General features: G+C 32.4%; 1 protein-coding gene across 1 annotated transcript in view; it reads left to right on the top strand.

Moving 5' to 3' along the window:
* Positions 1-18709, top strand: part of LOC139498901 (uncharacterized) — a 105460-nt gene that overhangs the window by 20296 nt on the left and 66455 nt on the right. The gene's annotated exons all lie outside the window — the stretch shown is intronic.

The following is an 18709-nucleotide window of genomic DNA, read 5'->3' as shown; positions in this document are numbered from 1 at the left end:
AAATTTTGTAAAAATAAAATTCCATTTTTTCCGTATTTTACTTATTAATGGACTTAGTTTTTCTGCGAGGAAACATTACATTCACTCTGTGGTTAAAGTTTTTAAAATTTTAATAACTTTCATAAACTATCCTTGATTTGTACCAAACTTGGACAGAAGCTTGTTTATGATCATAAGATAGTATCAAGAAGAAAATTTTGTAAAAATAAATTTCCACTTTTCCGTATTTTACTTATAAATGGACTTAGTTTTTTTGCCAGAAACAAACCATTCACTCTGTGGTTTAAGTTTTTAAAATTTTTATAATGTTCTTAAACTATCCTGGATTTCTACCAAACTTAGACAAAAGCTTGTTTCTGATCATAAGATATTATTCGGAAGTAAATTTTGTAAAAAAAAAATCACTTTTTCCGTATTTTACTTATAAATGGACTTAGTTTTTCTTCCAGTTAACATTACATACAGTCTGCAGTTAAAAATTATAAAACATTTATTAGATTCATAAACTATCCTGGATTTTTTACCAAACTTGGAAGCTTCTTTCAATCAAAAGACAGTATCGAGAGGGAAATTTTTATTGATTTTTTTCCTCATTTTTGTTGAGTCTGCGATTAACAGCAAACGTAGGCGAGACACTGGGTTCCGTGGAACCCTTACAAATTTTTTTTTTGTAGGACGTCATGCAATTAACTGCAATGTATTGATGAGATTTATCACTATAAAATAGATAATAACAAACTATAAGCTATATAGTGTTAGCAGCTTTCCAATATATGAAATACACCACATTGTAAGTACCATCACATATATGGTCTTCTGTAGGAAGTTATAGAACATGTTTATCAGTACTTGCAGGCAATATTCTACCTTGCTAGAATTATTTCTCCAAGAAAAGGGGAAGCCATTATAGACTACAGTCTGACATAATATAATGTTAGAATCCATTTATATTTTTTTCTCACCTGTGACAAAAGTCCAATAATGTGAGACGTAGGGATGACAATCCATTCATGATCATGTCATGGATCACTGATCAAGGTACATTTTCCGTTGTCTAGTCAGTATCTCAGCTGCTATAAACAGTAGATCATTTATAAACTATATCCGATTTATATATTTTTTGTAAAGTGAACATGTCTGTTTGGCAGTTTTCACCTGATTTTGACCTGATTTTTATGGTGAATTAGTCAATGTTGAGTTTTTGTGTTTAGATATAAGAAGATGTGGTATGAGTGCCAATGAGACAACTCTCCATCCAAGTCACTATTTGTAAAAGTAAACCATTATACAGTCGTCCGCCATAAGTATTCGTAAAAACAAAATGGCCGCCAGTCAATGTAAATCTGCACCTGAAAAAACTTGGAACTATTTAACAAGTAACAAAATAAAAAAATCCTACCTCAATACTTTGTTATGTTTCCTTTGTTCCTCATTACTCGTAAAATCCTCCTTGGAATGCTGTTATACAACGATTTCAGGAAAGTAACAGTTAATTTCATGAATTTGTCCCATATGTCACGAATTTCACGTTCCAGGTCTTTGGTATTATTTATGTTCTGAGTTCGTTTTTGCAGTTCCCTTTTTAATACCCACCAACAATTCTCTATAATATTGAGGTTGGGACTCTGAGCTGGCCAGTTCATGCTTTTTAGACCCGTTTCCCTACGAAAATCTTGAACAGATCGGGCTCGATGGAGGAGGGCATTATCATCTTGAAAAACGAACTCAGAACATAAATAATACCAAAGACCTGGAACGTGAAATTCATCATTGGGGTATCTAGTTTAAAAAATGTGTGGCGTGACCCGGCCAACCAACCAATTGGTAATTTTAAGGAAATTTTGCTGTTTTTGGTTATTATCTTGAATATTATTATAGATAGAGATAAACTGTAAACAGCAATAATGTTCAGCAAAAAAAGATTTACAAATAAGTCAACATGACCAAAATTGTCAATTGACCCCTTAAGGGGTTATTGTCCTTTAATGGCAATTTTTCACAATTTGTTCATCATATTTGCTAACTTTAAAAAATCTTCTCCTCTGAAACTACTGAATGGATTTGGATGAAACTTAGCATGATTGTTCTTAAGATTATCCTGCACAAAGTGTGTGCTTAGATTTTTGATCCGTCAAAAAACATGGCCACCGTTACTTAAAATAGAACATAGGGGTCAAATGCAGTTTTTGGCTTATATCTCAAAAACGAAAGCATTTAGAGCAAATCTGACATGGGGTAAAAATGTTCATTAGGTCAAGATCTATCAGCCCTGAAATTTTCAGATGAATCAAACAAACCATTGTTGGGTTGCTGCCACTTAATTGGTAATTTTTAGGAAATTTTGCAGTTTTTGGTCATTATCTTGAATATTATTATAGATAAAGATAAACTGTAAACAGCAAAAATGATCAGCAAAGTAAGATCTACAAATAAGTCAATTTGACCAAAATTGTCAATTGACCTCTTAAGGAGTTATTGCCCTTTAAAAACTTTTTTCACAATTTGTTCATCATGTTGACTTACTTTAAAAAATCTTCTCCTTTGAAACTGCTGTATCAATTTCAGCCAAACTTAGGCTAAATGAGTTTCAGAATTTCAGAGTATCTAGTATAAATTTTATATTTCATTTCCTTGTATGTCAAGAAACATAGCTCCTATGGCTAAAATAGAACATAGGAGAATTTTTTTTTTTTTTTGGCTTTTGAAGAGAATAGGACGATTTCAAGAACATTTAAATAAATTGAAAAGCCAAAATAATCATTGATGAGAGATTAAACCAAAAAAATTCAGGTGAGCGATTCAGGCTCTTGAGAGCTTATTGGGTTGCTGCCCCTGAACTGGTAATTTTAGGGAATTTTTGCTGTTTTTGGCTATTATCTTGAATATTATTATAGAAAGAGATAAACTGTAAACAGCAATATTGTTCAGCAAAGTAAGATTTACAAATAAGTCAACATGACCAAAATGGTCAGTTGACCCCTTTAGGAGTTATTGACCTTTATAGTCAATTTTTAACCATTTTTCGTAAATCTTAGTAATCTTTTACAAAAATCTTCTCCTCTAAAACTACAGAGCCAAATTAATCCAAACTTGGCCACAATCATCTTTGGGATATCTAGTTTAAAAAATGTGTGGCGTAACCCGGCCAACCAACCAAGATGGCCGCCATGGCTAAAAATAGAACATAGGGGTAAAATGCAGTTTTTGGCTTATAACTCAGAAACCAAAGCATTTAGAGCAAATCTGATATGCAGTAAAAGTGTTTATCAGGTCAAGATCTATCTGTCCTGAAATTTTCAGATGAATTGGACAACCTGTTCTTGGGTTGCTGCCCCTGAATTGGTAATTTTAAGGAAATTTTGCTGTTTTTGGTTATTATCTTGAATATTATTATAGATAGAGATAAACTGTAAACAGCAATAATGTTCAGCAAAAAAAGATTTACAAATAAGTCAACATGACCAAAATGGTCAGTTGACCCCTGAAGGAGTTATTGCCCTATATAGTAAATTTTTAACCATTTTTTCGTAAATCTTAGTAATCTTTTACAAAAATCTTCTTCTCTGAAACTACTGGGCCAAATTAAACTAAACTTGGCCACAATCATCATTGGGGTAACTTGTTTAAAAAATGTGTGGCGTGACCTGGCCAATCAACCAAAATGGCTGCCACGGCTAATAATAGAACATAGGGGTAAAATGCAGTTTTTGGCTTACAACTCAAAAACCGAAGCATTAAGAGAAAATCTGACAGGGTTTAATTGTTTATCAGGTCAAGATCTATCTGCCCTAATGTTTTCAGATGAATTGGACAATCCGTTGTTGGGTTGCTGCCCCTGAATTGATAATTTTAAGGAAATTTTGCCGTTTTTGGTTATTATCTTGAATATTATTATAGATAGAGATAAACTGTAAACAGCAATAATGTTCAGCAAAAAAAGATTTACAAATAAGTCAACATGACCAAAATGGTCAGTTGACCCCTGAAGGAGTTATTGCCCTATATAGTCAATTTTTAACCATTTTTTCGTAAATCTTAGTAATCTTTTACAAATATCTTCTTCTCTGAAACTACTGGGTTGCTGCCCCTGAATTGATAATTTTAAGGAAATTTTGCCGTTTTTGGTTATTATCTTGAATATTATTATAGATAGAGATAAACTGTAGACAGCAATAATGTTCAGCAAAGTAAGATTTACAAATAAGTCAGCATGACCAAAATGGCCAGTTGACCCCTTAAGGAGTTATTGCCCTTTATAGTTAATTTTTAACATTTTTCATAAATTTTTGTAAATTTTTAGAAAATATTTTCCACTGTAATTACTGGGCCAAGTTCATTATAGATAGAGATAATTGTAGCAACAAGAATGTTCAGTAAAGTAGGATCTACAAACACATCACTATCACCAAAACACAATTATGTCATGAATTTATCCGTGTCCATTGTTTAATATGCACAAGACCAAGGTGAGCGACACAGGCTCTTTAGAGCCTCTAGTTTTTCTTAGTTGTTAGTGGCTTTGAACTAGCTGTCAGTAACTGCGAGTACTCTCAGATCAGTACTTATAGTGTCTTTTTGTTGTTCGGATATACAAGTACCCGCTCACGTCCACTCTATTTTTAGCTCACCTGGCCGAAAGGCCAAGTGAGCTTTTCTCATCACTTGGCGTCCGGCGTCGTCCAGCGTCGTCCGGCGTTAACTTTTACAAAAATCTTTCCTCTGAAACTACTGGGCCAAATTTAACCAAACTTGGCCACAATCATCATTGGGGTATCTAGTTTAAAAAATGTGTGGCGTGACCCGGCCAACCAACCAATTGGTAATTTTAAGGAAATTTTGCTGTTTTTGGTTATTATCTTGAATATTATTATAGATAGAGATAAACTGTAAACAGCAATAATGTTCAGCAAAAAAAGATTTACAAATAAGTCAACATGACCAAAATGGTCAGTTGACCCCTGAAGGAGTTATTGCCCTATATAGTCAATTTTTAACCATTTTTAGCTCACCTGGCCTAAAAGGCCATGTAAGCTTTCTTATCACTTGGCGTCCGTCGTCGTCGTCGTCGTCGTCTGTTGTCGTTAACAATTTTTCAAACATCTTCTCCTCTGAAACTACTGAATGGATTTGAATGAAACTTAGCATGATTGTTTCTTAGAGTATCCTGCACAAAGTGTGCGCTTCGATTTTTGATCCGTCAAAAAACATGGCCGCCGTTACCTAAAATAGAACATAGGGGTCAAATGCAGTTTTTGGCTTATTTCTCGAAAACGAAAGCATTTAGAGCAAATCTGACATGCGGTAAAAATGTTCATTAGGTCAAGATCTATCAGCCCTGAAATTTTCAGATGAATCAAACAAACCATTGTTCGGTTGCTGCCACTTAATTGGTAATTTTAAGGAAATTTTGCAGTTTTTGGTCATTATCTTGATTATTATTGTAGATAAAGATAAACTGTAAACAGCAAAAATGATCAGCAAAGTAAGATCTACAAATAAGTTAATATGACCAAAATTGTCAATTGACCCCTTAAGGGGTTATTGTCCTTTAATGGCAATTTTTCACAATTTGTTCATCATATTTGCTAACTTTAAAAAATCTTCTCCTCTGAAACTACTGAATGGATTTAAATGAAACTTAGCATGATTGTTCCTTAGAGTATCCTGCACAAAGTGTGCGCTTCGATTTTTGATCCGTCAAAAAACATGGCCGCAGTTACCTAAAATAGAACATAGGGGTCAAATGCAGTTTTTGGCTTATATCTCGAAAACGAAAGCATTTAGAGCAAATCTGACATGGGGTAAAAATGTTCATTAGGTCAAGATCTATCAGCCCTGAAATTTTCAGATGAATCAAACCATTGTTGGGTTGCTGCCACTTAATTCGTAATTTTTAGGAAATTTTGCAGTTTTTGGTCATTATCTTGAATATTATTATAGATAAAGATAAACTGTAAACAGCAAAAATGATCAGCAAAGTAAGATCTACAAATAAGTCAATTTGACCAAAATTGTCAATTGACCTCTTAAGGAGTTATTGCCCTTTAAAAACTTTTTTCACAATTTGTTCATCATGTTGACTTACTTTAAAAAATCTTCTCCTTTGAAACTGCTGTATCAATTTCAGCCAAACTTAGGCTAAATGAGTTTCAGAGTTTCAGAGTATCTAGTATAAATTTTATATTTCATTTCCTTGTATGTCAAGAAACATAGCTCCTATGGCTAAAATAGAACATAGGAGAAATTTTTTTTTTTGGCTTTTGAAGAGAATAGGAGGTCCGTGTAACACTTATCAATTCAAAGTTTTAAAAAGTTTTGAAATTTTACATTTTTGGAATTTTGATCAAAGTTTCAAAATATCAAAATTTCAAATTGTGTTAAAGTTTTGAAATTTTGAAATTTTAACCAAAATATTAAAATATTAAAATTCTAAATATCGTTTTTATATTTGATAGTTGAGGAATTTGATCAAATTTTTAAAATACTAAACTAAACGTGCAATTTTGATTATTTCACTTTTTGAAAATTTGATTTTTTAAATTTTTGATTAAAATATCAAAAGTATAAAAGGGGCAAAAAGAGGGATACCTGTAAAAAGAGAAACGAAATAAAAGCGGAACGAAACGAAACAATATGAATTGAAAACATACGTACTGATACTTAAAAGCTTATGTATGAAATAAAACCACAGATGGACAGTTGTAAGTGGTGAAAAATTAGATGACAAAATTAATATTTCTCAAAAGAAGAGAATTCATTTAAAAACCAGACTAACGGCTCTGATATTGACCATTTTACTTGCTGGTTTTACTAGCACCCATATTTTAGGAAAAACAGGAGTTACAGTAAAACCTAAACAACTCGCAGTAGGTCAAATAGTATGGTTAGGTTGAGCATGTATATATATATTTTCTTCTAAACTCTAAGCAATAAAAAGGCTCAATACACGGTGTATTATCTCTTTTGATTTATTTTTTTCTGTTTTGCTCTACGACTTCTTTCTTTCTGCAATCATTTTGGCTAAAGAATATATCATTCCATGTACACTTTGAACGATCATCTTAAACGTTTTAATCTGTTCTTTACATAAGTTGTTGGTCCTAAATATTCAGCTTTGAGCTCGAATGTCGATTAAGAAAAGCGCTTCATGATACTGAATGCATGGTGTCCCAATTAAGGTTGTGCTAGTCCACAATGTGGGAGGTTTTTAATATATATATATATATCTTATTTACGCTGAAATTAAGAGTACTAAGATCCAATATTAGTAAATTGGAGCCAAGATACTGTCACAAGGTATCTACAAAAACTCATCATAGATGGATACCAGGATATAAATTTTGCCGGTTTTTGCGCCAGACGCGCGTTTCGTCTACAAAAGACTTATCACTGACACTCGAACCAAATTAAGTTAAAAAGGCAAATAAAGTATAATAAAATTGAAAAGGCCAAATAAAGTAAACGTTTAAATCCAACTTATAGCTTTGGTTTTGTAAAAGTTGAAACCTTTCATATCATATATAAACGTTATTTTCACGAGTATTCATATTTATGTAATAGTTACCGTTGTACTACATTAAGCGCCCAACTTGCATTCATTTTTATGTAATAGTTGCCGCTATACTACATTAAGCGCACATCTATCTATTTGTAGGTGTCAGCATTTTGAAAGTTGAGAATTGTTTCAAAAGTTTATATCAGCGATAAATGGTAGTCTTCTGGGGAATCCAATATTTAGATAGTCACTTTTTTACTTGATACTACCACTAGGGGCTTCTAAATAAGTACATTAAAATATTCTGATCCCCAATTTGATGATATAATATTATGTACCAGCAGAGGACGAAATTCTCCGCGCCTTAATTTTAGTGTTAAATTTTGAACCAGACAAGTTGATTAATAGCGATGAAAAATTAACTTAATAAAATTGTTAGCGCTTCGACAAAACAACCACACCCCACTTTTAAAGTTAAATGGTTGCTCCCTTATAGACAACGTTTGGACTGGTTATATATCATACACGTAGCTCCATTATGGGTTCTAAATCAACCACTGTTTTTAAATAGTAAATAAAAGGAATAGATTTTTTTGTATTAAGGGATATTATTGTTCCGTATTTGCATTTTGTTATTTGGGCATATTTAAGTTATCGTACGACAATCGACTTTGAGCAAACTAAAAGAACACATGTACATCCAGTCAGAATGGGGCGTGCAAAGAGAAGCCACACTGTCAGCTGCATGATGGATTTTTCCATTTTTGGCCATACACCAATGTTGCTCTCGAAACACCAGTACAATGTAAAACGCTGAATTTTAAGTAAAGAATTCACCTAAGGAACGCTGAAATTTGAAATTCAAGGAAAATAAGAACCGAAACAATTGAAGAGGTGTTTGGCCAAAGTGAAGTTAAAACATATCAAAATCCATCTATAAGAGCTACTTTGTCCTATAGGAAGTTGAATCCTACGTTTCTTCGTAATTTGCATGTAAACAACCTATTTTAAATTATCGATTCTTTTGTTGCCAGTGACAAATATTTCATGAATGTTCCGGAACAAATAAGCAATAAATGCAACAGGGGGAGAGTGTGCATAGATAGTGAAGACATATAACACCTTTCAATAAGTTAAATTAAGGTCTAGAGCTGGCCAATGGCAGTAACTGCTAGACTCATATATAGTGTTAATTTATTATCATTGTCATTTTGATTAGTTTTTTTTATTTCCTATACTGACATAGGACTTGTATTTCATATTCAAGTGCGTTTTACTGTTCGTATTACTGTGTGTTTTTCGTTCTTTATTGGCTAGAGGTATAGAGGAGGGTTGTGATCTCACGAAATATGTTAAACCCCGCCGCATTTGTGCGCCTGTCCCAATCCAGGATCCTCTGTCCTTTTAAGTCTTGTATGGTTTTAATTTGAGTTCATTGTTATATTTCGGAGTTTAGTATTACGTCTATAATCACTGAACCAGTACACTTTTTTGTCTAGAGGCCAGATGAAGCACGCCTAGGCTAGCACAACGTTCATTGCATGCGACGCTATACATTAAGTATTCCTTCTGTATCATTTCTTGGAACTGAAATAAATCATAAATAAAGGCAACATATTATCGTCATGCAATCGATAAAGAAGAAAACAAAACGTTTTAAGTTGCATGCGACCGAAGCGCTTTTTCTGGATCTACCTTCATCCGGAATGTCAAAAAGGCGAATAATACTATTTGGTTTACTGCGAGTTGGTCATTTTTCACTGATACTTCTAAATGTTGGGCACTGGGAACACCAAATAGCTCTGAATTATTCATCTCAAACGCTAACCTTATATAAGAGACTTAAATCAACTTAGTTGATTCCGGTTTGAATAGGTTTAGTTAATTTTTTTTTGATAGATGCACAACCTTAAAATTTCAGGATACTGTTAACCCATGTGATGTCTATTATATGTTTAAAAAAAACCCGACTTTTTCTTTTCATTATTTATTTTGTTATCAAAATTGATTTGAAATATTTCATGCTATTTATTTCTAACTAAGAATGATTCTTACCAGAGCCGTGTTTAAATCAGTGTTTTCAGGTACCCCTCTTTTCGCCCCTTTTCTATTTTTGATATTTTAATCAAAAATTTAAAAATCAAACTTTCAAAAAGTGAAATAATCAAAATTGCACGTTAGGTTTAGTATTTTAAAAGTTTGATCAAATTCCTAAACTATCAAATTTATAAACGATATTTAGAATTTTGAAATTTCAAAATTTCAAAATTTCAAAACTTAAACACAATTTGAAATTTTGATAATTTAAAACTTTGATCAAAATTCCAAAAATGTAAAATTTCAAAACTTTTTAAAACTTTGAATTGATAAGTGTTACACGGACCATAGGACGATTTCAAGAACATTTAAATAAATTGAAAAGCCAAAATAATCATTGATGAGAGATTAAACCAAAAAAATTCAGGTGAGCGATTCAGGCTCTTGAGAGCCTCTTGTTTCGTAAATCTTAGTAATCTTTTACAAAAATCTTCTTCTCTGAAACTACTGGGCCAAATTAAACTAAACTTGGCCACAATCATCATTGGGGTAACTTGTTTAAAAAATGTGTGGCGTGACCTGGCCAATCAACCAAAATGGCTGCCACGGCTAATAATAGAACATAGGGGTAAAATGCAGTTTTGTGGCTTATAACTCAAAAATCAAAGCATTAAGAGCAAATCTGACAGGAAGTAAAATTGTTGATCAGGTCACGATCTATCTGCCCTGGAATTTTCAGATGAATCGGATAATCAGTTGTTAGGTTGCTGCCCCTGAATTGGTAATTTTGAGGAAATTTTGATGTTTTTTTGTTATTATCTTGAATATTATTATAGATAGAGATAAACTGTAAACAGCAATAATGTACAGCAAAGTAAGAACTAAAAATAAGTCAGTATGACCAAAATAGTCAATTGACCCCCTAAGGAGTTATTGCCCTTCATAGTCAATTTTTAACAATTTTCTTAAAATTTGAAGATTTTCAATAACATTTTCCACAGAAAGTACTGTTATAGATAGAGATAATTATAAGCAGCAAGAATGTTTAGTAAAGTAAGATCTGCAAACACATCACCATCACCAAAACACAATTTTGTCATGAATCCATCCGTGTCCATTGTTTAATATTCACATAGACCAAGGTGAGCGACACAGGCTCTTTAGAGCCTCTAGTTTTGTTAGATGTATTTATATTTGTATCCTTCTGATGAGGTAAGCCTTTTACAACTGATTTTCATAGTTCGTTCTTATGTTGTTCTGTTACGCCACTGTCCCAGGTTAGAGGGAGGGTTGATATCCCGCTAACATGTTGAAACCCGTTTTTCAATCGTTTGTCTGTACATAAATTAAGAATGTTTTACGTTTATCATTTCGGGGCCTTCTATAGCTGACTATGGGGTTTTGGCTCTGCTTATTGTTGATGGCCGTTTAGTTGTTAATTTCTGTGGTGTCAGTTTGTCTCTTGTGGAAAGTAGTTTCATTGACAAGCATACCACTTTTTTATATATATATTAACCATGCAGACTGCCAAACAAAGGTAGTAAACGTTTTATTCACCCCCACATAAACTCAGTTTTCATAAGAGATGATAACTTTAAATGAAAATGTTAAACTGGGTCTTGAAAGGGTAAATTTTTCTTATGAAAGTTTATATCTCTATATAAGACTGCTGATCATATTTAGAAGACAAACTAATTGGCGTGCTAAAAAGCTTGTAAAAAAATTGGAATAATTGATGTAAAGTTATGTTAAACACCTACAATGAATTGCTTTAAACTGCATTTTCCATATCTGTTAGATACTTATACATGTAAAATTGCCAAATTCTGAAAATCGATGCCAAAAATGACTCTTACATGACATATATAAGCTAGTGTAGTATATGGCATTTAGGTGTTATAGAAAGCTGACTATTTTATTTTAAAGGTAATTAAGCTTTTTAAAACTGATTATGGACTATAAAGTGGCACCTTGCTAAAGTTCTTCAGTAGGAAATGAACTCGAGGAATATATCATACAAATTTTCCTTTGGTATTTCATTAAATAAACTTTTTATTATTTAACTTACATTTTGCCATTCGCATTTCTTACGACGAACAGAACTAGTTCATTCATTTACCTCTTAGTTTCATCTTTTCCTTACTTATTTCAATTCGTTTTAAATATTGTATACTGCCTTAATGATAACATGACTTTAATTGTTAGCTGGGCATTACTAATTTTGGATTCGGTAATTTCCACCATCAAATCATCACCTTCATCAACAAAAAACGTATAATGTTGTGACCACTTCATATAATGTTGTGAGCACTTCATATAATGTTGTGACCACTGCGTATAATGTTGTGAGCACTTAATATAATGTTGTGAGCACTTAATATAATGTTGTGAGCACTTAATAATGTCTTGATATAATGTTGTGAGCACTTAATATAATGTTGTGAGCACTTAATATAATGTTGTGAGCACTTAATAATGTCTTGATATATTGTGGTGAGCACTTAATATAATGTTGTGAGCACTTAATATAATGTTGTGAGCACTGCGTATAATGTTGTGAGCACTTAATATAATGTTGTGAGCACTTAATATAATGTTGTGAGCACTTAATAATGTCTTGATATAATGTTGTGAGCACTTAATAATGTCTTGATATAATGTGGTGAGCACTTAATATAATGTTGTGAGCACTTAATATAATGTTGTGAGCACTGAGTATAATGTTGTGAGCACTTAATATAATGTTGTGAGCACTTAATAATGTCTTGATATAATGTGGTGAGCACTTAATAATGTCTTGATATAATGTGGTGAGCACTTAATATAATGTTGTGAGCACTTAATATAATGTTGTGAGCACTGCGTATAATGTTGTGAGCACTTAATATAATGTTGTGAGCACTTAATATAATGTTGTGAGCACTTAATCATGTCTTGATATAATGTTGTGAGCACTTAATAATGTCTTGATATAATGTGGTGAGCACTTAATATAATGTTGTGAGCACTTAATATAATGTTGTGAGCACTGCGTATAATGTTGTGAGCACTTAATATAATGTTGTGACCACTGCGTATAATGTTGTGAGCACTTAATATAATGTTGTGAGCACTTAATATAATGTTGTGAGCACTGCATATAATGGTGTGAGCACTGCATATAATGTTGTGAGCACTGCATATAATGCTGATCATTAACATAAGGCAGTCATGGCGTTCCATAATATTTAGTTAATGGAATGAATTTAGGATGTATATACTAACTGTTTGCAGATAGTTGATATTTTCTCTCAAATACTGCAAAACAGAATAACTTCATATTTGGTCAGCAGCTTGTTTTGATAAGTTGTAACATGTTTACACTTTGATTATCTATCAGACACCTACTTCTTGCTTTCCAGTATTTGAATTACGAGCGGAGGTATGCTTAGCACAACAAATCATGTTTTCTTGTTTCATTTTTTAAATATATGGTTTTGTAGAAATGTAAATTGTTTATGGTAATACCAGATTCACATTCAGCTTTTGATTAGAAAATATTTAAGATGATATTTACTTTTTGTCTGGCCTTGACAAATTCATTGAGACAAGACTCTGGCCTGCTTTTGGTGGTGTCAACAATTTGTTAAACTTTGTGATAAGTTCAGGTAATGGTGAACCATAAACGGAAGTTCAGTGATACTTGGAATGCAGTTGTTTCAGCATTGTCACATCAAATTTCCATTGAGTCAATTTGGCCTGCCCCCTCAGTCATGGTCTATTGACTTTGAAATTTGAAATTAGTTTAAAAGTTTAAAGTTTGTGATAAATGTCACTTTAAGAGGGACCCCGTATGGTAAGTAAATGATAATTGGTAATCAGTTTTATTTTGAAAATATTGCTTTTATCCGTTTGGCCAATACACAAATCATGCAAATACAAAGGTCTGACAAAAATATGCCATACTGATGATTCATTTATTTTCGTGGGTACCAAATTTTGTGGATTAAGGAAAACTTCGTGGATATTTTATTTCATGGTTTTGCTGAGGTATGCATACACGCCTATAAAAAAATTGTTATTCGTTGCACATTTAATTTTGTGGTTCACCTGTACCCATGAAATCAACGAAAATTGGTATCCAACGAATAATAAGGAATCCACAGTATATCATATCGGTTAAGGTTTTGATATTAAAATTCCTGCGATCTTACTATTGTGCAGGTATTTAGGTTCATTCCCAGTACAGATTGCGATATTAGTATCACTAAGGCCTAAAAAAAATAATGTTGTGTTTCCAATCACCCCCTTGAAATTTTGAAGGGACGGTAGGTAGGGATTATTTTTTTTTTTTTTTTTTTTTTTGTTTTTTTTTGTTATAATATTATGAAATAAGCTTAAGTTATATAAAACTCAATTTCCAGTTACCAGACAAAAGTTTGGGATTTAATAGAAAGAGATTGATTACCCACTTTAAAAATCTCCCCGAGATAACTTTTAGTTTACCCCTTTTAGAATCCCCTGAAATAAACTTTTAGTTTACCCCCTTTTAAAATACCCCTGAAAAAGTCCAAACCTAAAAAAAAATTGGGCAGCACTTCCCCTAGGAAATTAGCTTTTTAAACCCAATTCCCCTATTTTAGGACCAAAAGTTTGGGATTGTCAGAGAAAGAAATTGAGAAGATGTGGGGCAGATTCATTTATAGGAACATGAACCAAACATCATCCCAAACCTACAGATAGACAAATATATTATATACACTGTTCCCTGGCAGGACACTTTCTTTTGGCAAAGCATCTGTGGCTTTTCATCAGAATGTCTAAAGCGTTGATTGGCTGACCAGTTTCAGATGGATTAATATCAGGTTCATTTTGAAGAAGGGTCTGGCATGAAAATTTGATAAATTTAATTCCAAAAGATTGCATTGTTCCAACAGTTGTGTTATTGTCATCAATCTCGGTCCAGTCATTTTTGCCGGTGGCTGAGCACAAAATTTGTGTTGTGTATTTTTTTTCACCGATGTTAGACATTGGATGAATTTCATTGCTAATGTCAAAAAAGGTGTTACTTTCTGTACAATTAAGAAATATTTTTTTTCTCTGCGAAATGGTCACACTTTCCGCGTTGAACATTGAATAGGACGCGTTATGTTGCCATGTTCAAACACTGACAAACGAAAATAACTACTGCGCATGCTCCTGCATATATAATTAGCCAAGAAGATTTCACTTTCCAGTACATTCTAAAAATAAGCCTCGAGTTTAAAATTAGCGTTGTTTTCTTTTGGGGCGATAAAAAGATCAAGGGACTTAGAATTTTTTATTTTCTTTCAGAAAAAACGGTCGGTAGGTATACAAATATTTTTTTTTCCCACATCAGCTTTAAAAACTTTTGAGTCGGGTTCTGAAGGACGGTCGGTCTAGTGACCGGAAACACAACATTTTTTTTTTAGGCCTAATATGAAATAAATAACACCAACTCCAGCCGGACAAGAGCAGTACTTATAACCTTACTTTTAATATTCGTTTGGACTTTTCTTTGAATTGCTTATAAGGGATACCCAAGCTGAACTTTCAGCAAAATTAGCCGGAATCCTCCTCAAATTTATTTAAATTAGCAGAGGTCAAATCTATAAAGTCCAGCTGGACTTTTACAAAAATTCGTCTAAAAAAATCAAGCTGGCATTATATGGGCTCTAAATAGTCAAGCTGGTCTTTGCATAGGCTGGCTGAATATATTAAGTCCTGCTGGACTTTTGACAGATGATCTCACTTTTTCTTCATATGGTTTATTCTTCTGATTTAATTTGCAGCATCAATCCCCTGGCATACATGTTATCTGAAAATACAAAAAAAATAAATATTGCATTATATATATTAAGTATTCATATATTCTGGTTATTTCTTGTTTCATTAAGTTTTACCCTTGTCCGTACGTCTGTACGTCTCTAAATTGGTTTTCGTTCTATAACTTTAGTTTGCCTCAACCAAATGTTATGAAACTTATGCACAATGCTTATTACCACTAAACACAGATTGAATTTTGGGGGCATCACTTTTACCATTCGAGTCCTTTCAGTTTTTCTTCAGATGGTTTATTCCTCTGATTTAATTAGCAGCTTCCCCTGGCATACATGTTATTTATAAATACAAAAAAAAAACGATTGCATTATGCATAAATCTTGTTTTTTAGTTTTTTTTATGACTCGCTGTGGCGGATTGGGGCCATTAAGTTTTACCCTATTCCGTCGGTCCGTCTGTCGGTAAATCAGTGCATCTCTAAATTGTTTTCCATTCTCTAACTTTAGTGTGCCTCAACCAAATGTTATGAAACTTATACACAACGCTTACTACCATAAAACACAAATCATGATATAATTTTGGTGGCGTCACTTTTACCGTTCTAAAATTATGCCCTTTACAAATTGAAAAAATGTTGAATTTTTCCTTTCCGTTCTCTAACTTTAGTTTGCCTCAACCAAACGTTATGAAACTTCTGCACAATGCTTATTATTACAAAACACAGATCAAGTTTGAATTTTGTAGGCGTCAATTTTACTGTTCTAAAGTTATGCCCCTTTACAAATTGAAAAAAAATGTTGAATTTTTCGTTTCCGTTCTCTAACTTTAGTTTGCCTCAACCAAACGTTATGAAACATCTGCACAATTAATGCTTAATATTACAAAACACAGATCAAGTTTGAATTTTGGTGGCGTCACTTTTACTGTTCTTAAGTTATGCCCCTTTACAAATTGAAAAAATGTTGAATTTTTCGTTTCCGTTCTCTAACTTTAGTTTGCCTCAACTAAATGTTATGAAACTCATAAACAATGCTTATTCCCACAAAACACAGATCAGTTACAAATTTAGATAGATTCTCTTTTACATTTCTTGAGTTATGTCCCTTTATAACGTTAAGGGCATACGATACAGTTACAGGTGAGGTAATGACGTTGCTAACGTAAAATGTTATTTTCGCGACGTCAAACTGTGACATATCGGGAAAAGATGCATTTTTCGACTGATTTTTATCAATCAAACTGATTTAATTTGAAAACAAGTGCATGGACCCCTTTTTTTTTAAACAACATTTTGTTTCATTTTGCAGGGAGATTATGTGGACCAAATTTTATAAAACTGTAAATAGTGCAATTTTTTTTAATTTTGATAAATGTACAGCAAAAAAATATGTTTTTTTTCTCAATCCATGACCATTTGATAAACTTGATAAATATAAGTTATTTCTGAATGAAAAAAAAGCATAAATTTTTAGGAGACTTATAAAATACAGAAATTACAAATTATTTAACAAAAAACAATTTGGGTTTATCTTTTAAAACAAAGAAGTTATATGTCTTTCTTTCGAAAAAAAAAATATGGCCACACATCCGAAATTTTAGCAAATATACAAAATTTCGACCTCATTTAACTAAAAAAATAGCACATGCAGGTATATTTTTTATTACATATTTGTTTTAATCAGGCAAAAAATAGCCTCTATGAAAATTTTCAACAAACTGTAAATACAGGATCAAAACTGTATCGTATGCCCTGAAATGCAAGCGGGGGCATCATCTGTGTCCCATGGACACATTCCCCGTTTATTTTTTACTGAGTTAATAGCAGAAATAGGAGATGGTTAATTGAGATTTGAAATGCAAAAGTATGTTTAGCCTAATTCGAATAACTTTTTTTTTTAACATTAACAAGAAGTTACATCTGTAAATCACTTCCACTATTACTTAACCAAAGTAAACATAAAAATCATTTATTGATGAAGAGGAAAGCTTAAGAGAAAATATAAAACGACAAATGTATATGCATTTGAAATCCAAAATTAGAATTGACTGTGACAGGGCAGGCAAGATGAAACTACATAAGTATATCATTTTAGTTTATATGCCCCAACTAAGATAGTAGAGGGGCATTATGTTTTCTGGTCTGCTTCCGTTCGTCTGTTCGTTCGTTCGTTCGTCTGTCTGTGCATCCGGTCGCTTCAGGTTAAAGATTTTGGTCGAGGTAGTTATTGATGAAGCTGAAGTCCAATCAATTTGAAACTTAATACACATGTTCCCCATGATATGATCTTTCTAATTTTAATGCCAAATTATAGTTTTGACCCCAATTTCATGGTCAACTGAACATAGAAAATGATAGTGCAAAGTTCAGGTTAAAGTTTTTGGTCAAGGTAGTTTTGATGAAGTTAAAGTTACATCAACTTGAAACTTAGTACACATGTTCCCTATGATATGATCTTTCTAATTTTAATTCCAAATTAAAGTTTTGACCCCAATTTCACGGTCCACTGAACATAGAAAATGATAGTGGGAGTGGGGCATCTGTGTACTATGGACACATTCTTGTTCTTTTCAAAATAAGAATTCAGCTAAATATATTTGTCAATATTTTATTATAATATCGAATAAAAAGAGCATGAACATAATCGAAATGGTAACATCCAGTTTATTGTACTTACCAGAAGATGTAATCTAGTACATGCAAATAAACATCAATTTTCAAAAATTGTCAATGCATGATCGAAGATCTATAAAAGATTTTAATCTGGTAAATGCAAATAACATCAATCTTCAGTGTCATTGCATGCCAGACTGACAGGAAGATCCATCTTCACTGCACTATTAAATGTGGAAAAACTATTTCCATATTTTATATTCCATGGTAATTTTTTTTGTTAAAGAAAGAAGACACATCTTTTCTTGTTGTCTGCCTGTTTTATTCCAAATTCAAAAGTTATTGTATTGCAAACAATGGGGCTGTTTAATGAGTTGTTTGATTCTGTTAAAATGTTTCCTTCATGACTACTAGCAATTGCCTAAATCTTGAAAAAAAATGTCCATTTATTGTTTAATTGAGATATTGTTATTAAAACATTTGTAAAATTGATAGTTAATACAGAACATTTTATTTTTAATTTCTTTTTATAGTTTATACTTACAATGAACTTTCACTTTCAGTACGTTGCTATTAATAACGTTACTTACCGTTGTAACATTGTGACGTTTAAATTTTAACAACCCGATTTTTTACTTCAACATGATTTTATGTATTGTTTTTATCCTGATGACGGTGCCCTAGGCACCGAAACATGTCGATCAATAAATTTTCTACAGCAGTCCCTAAAGTGTTGTTGTTATAAGACTCTCTACATTTTATGTTTTTATCATAACGACCCTGCA

This window comes from Mytilus edulis, chromosome 12 (assembly GCF_963676685.1).
Source record: "Mytilus edulis chromosome 12, xbMytEdul2.2, whole genome shotgun sequence".
Classification (NCBI taxonomy): domain Eukaryota; kingdom Metazoa; phylum Mollusca; class Bivalvia; order Mytilida; family Mytilidae; genus Mytilus; species Mytilus edulis.
Note: the sequence above shows the minus strand (reverse complement) of the source record. Positions and strands in the feature narration are given on the sequence as shown.